We start from the raw sequence: 10,878 nt of genomic DNA, 5'->3' as shown, positions 1-10,878 counted from the left end.
GATATTATTGCAATTCCTACAAGCATATATTCCTCCCTCATAATAATTTTCAGTAGCATAATGAATGAATTCAACAATATAACCAGCACCTAAAGCATTCTTTTCATGATCTACAAGCATAGAAATTTTATTACTCTCCACATAAGCAAACTTCTCATGAATAGTAGTAGGAGAAAACTCAACAAAATAACTATCATGTGATTGAAAATTAAGACCAAGATGACAAGTTTCATGGTTATCATTATTCTTTAAAGCATTGATGTCATCAAAATAATCATCATAGATAGGTGGCATGCTTTCATCATAATAAATTTGCTCATCAAAACTTGGGGGACAAAAAATATCATCTTCATCAATCATAGCTTCCCCAAGCTTGTGGCTTTGCATATCATTAGCATCATGGATATTCAAGGAATTCATACTAACAACATTGCAACCATTCTCATCATTCAAATATTTAGTGCCAAACATTTTATAGATTTCTTCTTCTAGCACTTGAGCACAAATATCCTTTCCATCATACTCACGAAAGATATTAAAAAGGTGAAGCGTATGAGACAAACTCAATTCCATTTTTTATAGTTTTCTTTTATAAACTAAACTAGTGATAAAACAAGAAACTAAAAGACTCAATTGCAAGATCTAAAGATATACCTTCAAGCGCTAACCTCCCCGGCAACGGCACCAGAAAACAGCTTGATGTCCACTACACAACCTTCTTCTTGTAGACGTTGTTGGGCCTCCTAGTGCAGAGGTTTGTAGGACAGTAGATAATTTCCCTCAAGTGGATGACCTAATGTTTATCAATCCGTAGGAGGCGTAGGATGAAGATGGTCTCTCTCAAGCAACCTTGCAACAAAATAACAAAGAGTCTCTTGTGTCCCCAACACACCCAATACAATGGTAAATTGTATAGGTGCACTAGTTCGGCGAAGAGAGGGTGATACAAGTGGTATATGGATAGTAGATAAAGGTATTTGTAATCTGAAATTATAAAAACAGCAAGGTAACTAATGATAAAAGTGAGCATAAATGGTATGGCAATGATAGGAAATAAGGCCTAGGGTTCATACTTTCACTAGTGCAAGTTCCCTCAACAATACTAACATAATTGGATCACATAACTATCCCTCAACATGCAACAAAGAGTCACTCCAAAGTCACTAATAGCGGCGAACAAACGAAGAGATTATGGTAGGGTACGAAACCACCTCAAAGTTATTCTTTCCAATCAATCTGTTGGGCTATTCCTATAAGTGTCACAAACAGCCCTAGAGTTCGTACTAGAATAACACCTTAAGACACAAATCAATCAAAACCCTAATGTCACCTAGATACTCCAATGTCACCTCAAGTATCCGTGGGTATGATTATACGATATGCATCACACAGTCTCAGATTCATCTATTCAACCAACACATAGAACCTCAAAGAGTGCCCCAAAGTTTCTACTAGAGAATCATGACGAAAATGTGTGCCAACCCCTATGCATAGGTTCATGGGCGGAACCCGCAAGTTGATCACCAAAACATACATCAAGTGAATCACGTGGTATCCCATTGTCACCACAGATATGCACGGCTAGACATACATCAAGTGTTCTCAAATCTTTAAAGACTCAATCCGATAAGATTACTTCAAGGGGAAAACTCAATTCATTACAAGAGAGTAGAGGGGGAGGAGAAACATCATATCCAACTATAATAGCAAAGATCGCGATACATCAAGATCGTGCCAAATCAAGAACACGAGAGAGAGAGAGAGAGAGAGAGATCAAACACATAGCTACTGGTACATACCCTCAGCCCCGAGGGAGAACTACTCCCTCCTCGTCATGGAGAGCACCGGGATGATGAAGATAGCCACCGGAGAGGGATTCCCCCTCCGACATGGTGCCGGAACGGGTCTAGATTGGCTTTCGGTGGCTACGGAGGCTTCTGGTGGCGGAACTCATGATCTATTGTGCTCTTCGGAAGTTTTAGGGTATATGGAGATATATAGGCGGAAGAAGTACATCAGGGGGGCCACGAGGGGCCCACAAGGGTGGAGGGCGCGCCCTAGGGGGGTGGGCGCACCCCCCTACCTCGTGGCCTCCTCGAAGGTCCCCTGTCATGCACTGCAAGTCTTCTGGGCTTCTTTCCTTTCAAAAATGAGTTCCATGAAGTTTCAGGTCAATTGGACTCCGTTTGATTTTCCTTTTCTTCGAAACCCTAAAACAAGGTAAAACAGAAACTGGCAGTGGGCTCTGGGTTAATAGGTTAGTCCCAAAAATGATATAAAAGTGTATAATAAAGCTCATAAACATCCAAAACAGTAGATAATATAGCATGGAGCAATCAAAAATTATAGATACGTTGGAGACGTATCAAGGCCTCACCCTCTTCCATGTCCAAGGAGCCAATCATCATTGATATCTCCGACGATGAGGAGTAGCTTGTCTTATTAGCAAACTATAAGGACCTATGTTCAGTTTGCTAGCTACACCGTGTTCGCACACGAACACGTCACCGTGTACCCTCGATGCTGGGGGTGATGCACTGCAGCTCGCGTCGAAGGAGATCTGACCGGCAGCGCGATACGCAGGACATCCGGTAGATGCTTTTGTAGACCCGAAGCCCCGCTTGCCCGGGAGGGACCCCGTTAGGGCTTGCGGCGGCTATGGGCTGCTCCAGGTCGATTCGCTCGCCCCTAGAGCCTCGTGGATCTGCAGCCCTCCAGCATGAAGAACTAGTGAAGAACGAGAAGAAAGATACAAAGGAGAGATAAAAAGTAGATGAACACAAAAAAGTAGTAGATGTGTTTGTTCGATTGGTCTTGTTTCAATCGGCCGTCACCCCAACATATATAAGAGGCGGCTGGACTTCTTGTACAAGCAAAAGATTCATCTAGGCTTTCCTTACAAGAAAATTACATCAATTCACGTCCAAAACCCTAGTCAAATTCGGACTGGTTTATCCGAACTTTCCAAAACTGTTCGGTTTAAACTAGCTGTACCTTGCGGGTCTATTTTGTGGTGGCACACGACCTTGGATGGAAATGAGTCCTAAAGCAATCTTGACCATTTCGACGAGACGAACAACTTTCATGTTAAACATTTTTTCATCAGAGGTCATCTCGAGGGTCAAATCGCTTGTGCAAGACAACTAATTATTCACGCAACACATCAGACATACCCACATATGTGTCTGGTTTCGAGCGTCATATTTTTGCTCACTGGAGGGTCGCGCTGTGCGGGCTCTAACTTTTGCATATGACCTCGGATTGAGACGATCTTTATATCAAAATCGATCATTTCGACGAGACGAAGATAATTCATGTAGATCAGTTTTCAATATGGGACAGTCTTGGGGGTGTAATCATCCGAAAAGTGTTCTGGATACAAAATCTCAGTAATTCGAACACAACTTCGGCCTTAGAGATGAGATCAGATGGCTATGACCCAAATATCAAAGTTTATCCTTTTGATGATACGAAACTTTCTCACTTTGAGAACTTTTTCATTTGAGGCCATATTTATTAAGTTCTCGGCCATGTCAAAATCTGGTGTCAACACATGCCCCCCTGTTTTTCGGCAAACTTGTGTGCCGAAAAATAACTTGCATGGTGATTTTTCTGAGGACGATGTCAACACTCCATCGGCCATTTTGCATGTTCTTAGGACGATAAGTATATATCGGCCATTGCTTGTTTGAACCTCTTGAGGCAAACTTGGGTGAAAACTTCTCAGCTTCTATAACAATCCTGTGATAAGGTTCCATAGACCAAAACCATCCTCCGAACCATATTGTTCTCCCTTTCGCTAGGATTTTGTAGATAATCAAGAATGAACTTCCTCCAATCCTTACTTAGCCTGCATAAAATTTTCATTAGTGGCCGAAGCAGTGGGCTTCGGTTCGGCCTTACCTATATTGACAAGACCTAGCATCGGCTATTGATAGAAATGTAATACACCATGGTTAACATAGTAGCCGGATGCTTGCTGTGACAACTCTTTCGAATTGTCATGTCTAGATATATGAACAATTTTAAAGCAACCCAAGGTAAATCTTGCATCTAGACATACCAAAAGATAAACTATAAGTGATTCGTCAAAACGTTGATAACCCTTGGATATTTGTTGCACTACTAATAACGAATCACCGGAAGCCTCAATATGTATAGCACCTATAGCAAGGCAAAGCTCCAATCTGAATAACAATGCATATTCGGCTTTGCTCATTGTGCAAAAATATTTTAAGCGGCATGAGGCTTCACAAAATAGCTTCATATGGAGATAAATAAACAACACCAACACCTTGGCCATTGTTACAAATTTAACCATCAATATATAATCTCCATGGTACTAGAGAGATCAAGCTAAAAACAATATTATGCATGATGTCAATATGATGCTCAATAAAAAATCAACCATGATTTGGCCTTACGTAAATTCTAAAAACTAATAAGCCAAAGCACACCCAATCAAAACATAAGTTCACTTTGCAATTTTGATGAATTGGTCTATGCATAATATCTTCAATGGCATCAATTTGAGAAATTCCTTTGCAAGGACTTATCTCAATCTCTACTCAAACTAAGGACGATGTTAGAATACCACACCGACCATTCTTAGATATTCTTAGGGCGATATATAAGTATCGGCCATTCCCATGAGGTCCATGTAGAATTCACCCACCAAAGTATGTATAGCCCAAATAAACAAATGAAATAGCAATAAAACATTTCAGCCCTTTTGTATTAGCAACAAAAACGTAACTAACCAAATGTATAGTGATTGGGTAATACCCTGTCATGATATAGAAAATTATGTTGCATCCATGGAACAAAATAAATCCATGGAGGGTAATTGAACATACCTATGGATGAATTCCATGGAAAAGGCATCAATGGCATGGTTGAAGAAAATGAATGATGTGCTAACCGAAGATTTTGATGTTGTGATGCACACCTTCAGCTTAATTGTTTGTTGCTTCCATTCTTCTCTTTCTTCAGTTTTATTGTACTTATTGCAATAGAAGCATGCACATCCTTTTTTTTATGATTGATCCTCTTGGGAACCCATGCCATGTTCTTCTGTCTCACCTCTTGTGCACTAAGATTTTTTAATTCCCTCTTTTGCCAATATGATAAACCGAGTGGGCATATTGGCTATGATTCTATTTTGACCTTCTGCACTCTCAACTTCTTTTCTTCAGATTTGGCACTTTGACTCTCAATAATTGGTTGCTTTGTCTCATTGCCTTTAGTAGCCAATGTTAACACTTTAATTGGCTCTTTTTCATTTGAGATCAAATCTGAAGTTGCACTCTTACGACCATCTCTTTTAACACGGTAAACTTGCTTGACCACCTATTTCTTCTTCTTTGAGCTCTGGACCGATTCCTTATGATTGAAACGGTCTTTAACATGTGATTGTTCAAATGTTGATCTTCTCGGAGTTGCATAATATTGATGAGATGGTCTAAAATAAGTTGGAGAATGTGCCCTTGTATCATACCTGTCCCATGATGGATATGAATATACACGAGCATAGGGAGAAATCCAGGACGTTGGCATTGGCGGCCCAAAATAAGGATATGAATATGTTGCATGAAAATTTTCACTTTTCCAATACCGATCCTCATATTTGCGCCTTGGGGGTGATCTTGATGCTTTTGCATTAGTTGGCCGATAAGCACTTTTCTCTTCACTCTTATTTTGATATTTATGTAATAATTGTGCAAAACTGACCTTGGATTTCTTGCACTTGTGCTTATTGTGGCCTTTGTTTCCTTTGGTTGTGCTTGCACTGATCTCTGAATTTGCTTGCTGCCCCCCAGTCCTTAGCGTCTCCATTGTAGCTTCGATGGAATTTTTTCCCTCAAGATTATGTTCATTATGCTCTTCAACAACTTCTTTACTTGAAAGCTTAATCCCATCACCTGTAGTTTTTACCTTCTCTTTAAATGGATCGGCTTGAAGTAGCTGATGCAGAAACTTTCTGCCATTGGGACCAATGGGAATAGACTGGTGATCTCTTGGTGTCCCAACAAATTTCAATCGTCCTTTATCAATGGCCGATTTAACTATTTGACGAAACATGTTGCAATCCTCAAAATTATGCTTGAACGAATCATGCAACTTACAATGCACTCATCCCTGTACAGATGGATCAACATGGTGATCAAGAATTCTAATTATATTATTTCTCAACAACAAATTAAATATTTGATCACACATGCTTGAATTGAAGGTAAACTTTTTATTCTCTATCCGATCTTGTTATGAGAACGACTTTGGAGTTAAGCAAATGAATGGTTCAGATTTTGCATCACCCCATTTGACTATGCATTGTTTTTTGCACTCTATCTCCGATGTCTTTGGATAAGAAACTATACTCGCATTGGTTTGCTCAGAGGATTTTAACCTTGGCTTTAAATTTATGAAACGAAAATAGTTAGAACATACATGTCTCAATTGAGACCAACTGTAAGCCAAGTAAGAAATAAGCAAAGCTACCCAATTAGATATGAACTTTAAATAAAGCAATGGGAAAAGCTTTGGCTGCAGTAATAAGTCACTATCGGTCTCTTTGAATGGTACAATATATTGACCGATATGCTTAGTAACAATTTTATTGCTAACAAGTAAATTGCCCTTCTTCATTGGTCTTTGAAAATTACTTATTAGATTTTTTTCTAATAGATGCATCAACAATAAAGTTGTGACCAAATCTGAAAATAGGTAAATTACTTGCTAGATCCACTACAAAAAAAGACACATCCGTGACATTTTGGGCCGAACGAATTTTTTTTCTGTCATACATATGACACTTCTATGACGATAATTGTGACAAAACCCGGTATCATCATAGATGTGGTGGGCTCCTACTTCTATGACAAAAAATCATGACATAAAATGGGCTTTTCTTCCTGGGCGGGCCGGAGACACAGCTGCTTGACATTTTTTGGCCGTCCATGATGGAAAAAACCGTGGTAGAAGCGAGAGGGAGGAAAATTTCAGGGAGTTCCCGGTTATGGTGGGAGGTCGGGGGCCGAGGGATGCGCGTTTCTCTCGTACACGTACGTGCGTGTGTGCGAGGCGTTGGCTCTAACTGAACTCGAGCGAGGCGTTGGGCTCTAACTGAACCCGAGCGATCGCACTGCAGGCTACGCGTTATTGAACCCGAGAGATCGATCGATGGCTGTTAACTGAACCCGATCGAGCGATTCCTTGGCTACTGCAGTTAACTGAAGCCGATCGATGGGATGAACAATGAGCGTTGCGGGGGGGGGGGGGGGGGGAGGATGAACAGTGAGCGGTGGCGTTGCCTCTGGATGAACAGGACCCCGTGGTGTGGTGGAGGGCTGGGTGAACAGTAGACGGTGGAGGGGTGCCCGTGGAGGGGTGGATGAACAGGACCCCGTGGTGTGGAGGGTAGGATGAACAGTAGACGGTGGGGGGGTGCCCGTGGAGGGGTGGTTGAACAGGACCCCGTGGTGTGGAGGGCTGGATGAACAGTAGATAGTGGAGGGGTGGTTGAACAGTAGCCGGTGGAGTAGCGCGCGATGGAGGCTGGATGAACAGGAGCCCGTGGAGGCTGGAGGGGGTCGACGGTGGAGATGAACAGTATCCCGTGGAGTCCCGTTTTGCGGTATGCGTACGCCACACCCCTCCCGATGAACAGGACCCCCGTTTCGACCGTAGCGCTCCAACACAAGTCCGCTTCCTCCGTTTTGCGGTACGCCACACCCCTCCCGATCAACAGGAACCCCGTTTCAACCGTAGGAGGTCCGTTTCCTCCGTTTTGCGGTATGCCACACCCCTCCCGATCAACAGGACCCCCGTTTCGACCATAGGAGGTCCGTTTCCTCCGTTTTGCGGTACGCCACACCCCTCCCGATCAACAGGACCCTCGTTTCGACTGTAGGAGGTCCGTTTCCTCCGTTGTGCAGTACGCCAGGACTCATTTCCATCGCCTCTTCCGTCCAAGCCCTCCCGATGAACAAGACCACACATTCCGTTCCGACCCATGAACACGACAACGACGCTGTTTCTCCGTTCCGACCCAGCCATGTACACGAGCCCTCGCCGTACGTATGCGCGAGTAGGCATTCGAGACCCCGCCCGTATGTACACATACGTGGCCGTATTTTCTTTCTTGCACCCTGGCCGCCTCTACTACGACATGTGCGCGCCTCTACATCCACCAGTATATATATGTACGTACACGTTCGCGACCAGAATGACAACGCTACGTACACTTCGACCAGGTGGGTCACGACTGCCAGGCACTTCCTTGCGTGCTAAGGTGTAGCTGGTGGGTCCCAGCAGTCAGGGGGGAAACATTTTTTTCACGAAATACGGTGGCCCGTCCGGTGGGTCCCTACTTTCAGGTGGAGGAATCATTATTTTCCGCGTAATAAGGAGGCACTTCCTTGCTGCCGCCTTGGACCCAGCTGTCAGCCTCTCCACGTACAGTCCATGTCCGATGGAAGTCGTTCCTTGACCATGTTGACCACGCCGCACCGAGAGCACCAGGGCGGTGGACGACGGCGAGGCCTAGGAAGGGGACGACACGGAGCCGGTGAAGACGCGGCAGTGGATGCCCACGCGGAGAGGAGTATGAGGGTTCACTCATTCGGCTGCGGTGTGAGGCTGCCGTCGCCGCAGGGCCTGGCCAGCGGTGGGAATAGTAGGCGGCGGTGAGGCCTCCACGGCAGCACAGCCAGCCACGGGAGGCAGGAGCAGGCGGCACGACCGGCGCTGCTTTGGGCGGCTGGAGCAAGAAGATCAGAGGTTGAAGAAGCACTACGGCCGTTGCATGGACATCGTATGGTCATTGGAGCTAGAATCGTGCATATTGACTAAGTTGACAAAGCCCTCCGTCCCCGTCAACTTAGTAGGCCCACAAGTCAGCCTCCCACCAAGGTGGGTCCCAGCTAGCAGGGGGTATTCATTTTTTTGTGCGTAATAAGGAGGCACTTCCGGTGGGTCCGAGCTGACAGCAGGGGGAACGTTTTTTTAGTGAAATACGGTGGCCCGTCGGGTAGGTCCCAGCAGTCAGGGGCAAACGTTTTTTTCACGATATACTGGTGGGCGTCCGGTGGGTCCCTGCTATCAGGTGGAGGAATAATTATTTTCCGCGTAATAAGGAGGCACTTCCTTGCGGCTCCCATGGACCCAGCTGTCAGCCTCTCCACGTACAGTATTCTTCCGATGGAATTCGGTCGTTGACCACATTGACCATGCCGCGCCGACAGCACCACGGCGGTGGACGACGGCGAGGCCTAGGAAGGGGACGACACAGAGCCGGGGAAGACGCAGCAGTGGATGCCCACGCGGAGAGGAGTACGAGGGTTCACTGGTTCGGCTGCGCTGCCGTCGCCGCAGAATAACAGGGGGTGTGGGTGAGTGGAGTGGAGGGATGGCCTGGCCAGCGGTGGGAGTAGTATGGGGGCAGTGAGGTCTCCGCGGCAGCACAGCCGGCCACGGGAGGACCGGCGCTGCTTTGGGCGACTGGAGCAAGAAGACCAGAGGTTGAAGAAGCACTACGGCCGTTGGATGGACATCGTACGGTCAGTCGAGCTAGAATCGTGCATATTGACTAAGTTGACAAAGCCCTTCATCCCCGTCAACTTAGTAGGCCCACTATACTGGGTCCCAGCTAGCAGGGGGAGTATTCATTTTTTTGTTCGTAATAAGGAGTCACTTCCTTGCGTGCGAAGATATAGCTGGTGGGTCTGAGCTGTCAGCGGCCGTAACGTTTTTTTCACGAAATACAGAGGCCATTTCGGTGGGTCCCAGATGTCAGGTGGAGGAAATCATTATTTTGCGCGTAATAAGGAGGCATTTCCTTGCGTGCGGCCGTGGACCCAGCTGTCAGCCTCTCCACGTACAGTCCACTTCAGATGCATGTTGGTCGTTGACCACGCTGACCACGCCACGCCGAGAGCACCAGGGCGGTGGACGACGGCGAGGCCTAGGAAGGGAACGACACGGAGGCAGGGAAGACTCGGCCATTGTTTTTGTTTCCCATGTGGAGGGGAGTATGACTGTACGAGGGTTTACTGGTTCATCTGCCGTCGCTGGCGAATAACAGCAGGTGTGGGTGAGTAGAGGGATGGCTAGGCCAGCGATGGGAGTACGATGGGGCAGTGAGGCCTGCGCGGCAGCACAGCCTGCCGCGGGGAGGAGGGAGCAGGCAGTCCCGCTGGCTTTTTTTGAGCGGCTGGAGCAGGAAGAGCAGAGATTGAAGAAGCAAGACGGCCGTTGGATGGACATCCAACAGTCACTGCTTGTGCGTCAACCTTTTTTTGGGAAAGCCTCAAATCTATGGAAAACAACATACAGCCCATCTGCCATTATTTCTAATAATTTTCAGCCCATTTGCTAATTCTTAAGGTTTTTTGGATCCCATATTCTTTTTGTTAGCATTACAGCCCAAATTGTGGCCACGGTTAAAAAATTATACGAAATTTTGCATATTTCGGTGTGGTCCGAACTGTTTTTGATCCCGAAATTTCGACTCACATTCAAACTGATTTTAAAAATAAATGTATATCAGTATAAAATCCAACAAATTCTCCACACATAAAAATTAATGTAATTTAAAATCTTGAAATAAAAAAAGATATTTGAAACTAATTGCCGGTTTGATGTGTTTTAAAAATGTACATCCCATTTCTCATTACTGATGGGCCATTTTCTCCGCCAGCCAAATGAAAGCTCTCCTCGTGTTGAAAGATTTGCAGCCCAACAGGCCTGACAAAGCGACTTGCTTGGCAAATCACAAAAAAAACTGGGGTGTGGCCGTGGACCCAGCTGTCAGCCTCTCCATGTACAGTACTCTTCTGATGGAAGTCGTTCCTTGACCATGTTGACCACGCCGCACAGAGA

This window comes from Triticum urartu, chromosome 7 (genome assembly GCF_003073215.2).
Source record: "Triticum urartu cultivar G1812 chromosome 7, Tu2.1, whole genome shotgun sequence".
In the NCBI taxonomy this organism is placed as follows: Eukaryota; Viridiplantae; Streptophyta; class Magnoliopsida; order Poales; family Poaceae; genus Triticum; species Triticum urartu.
This window is presented reverse-complemented; position numbering follows the sequence as displayed.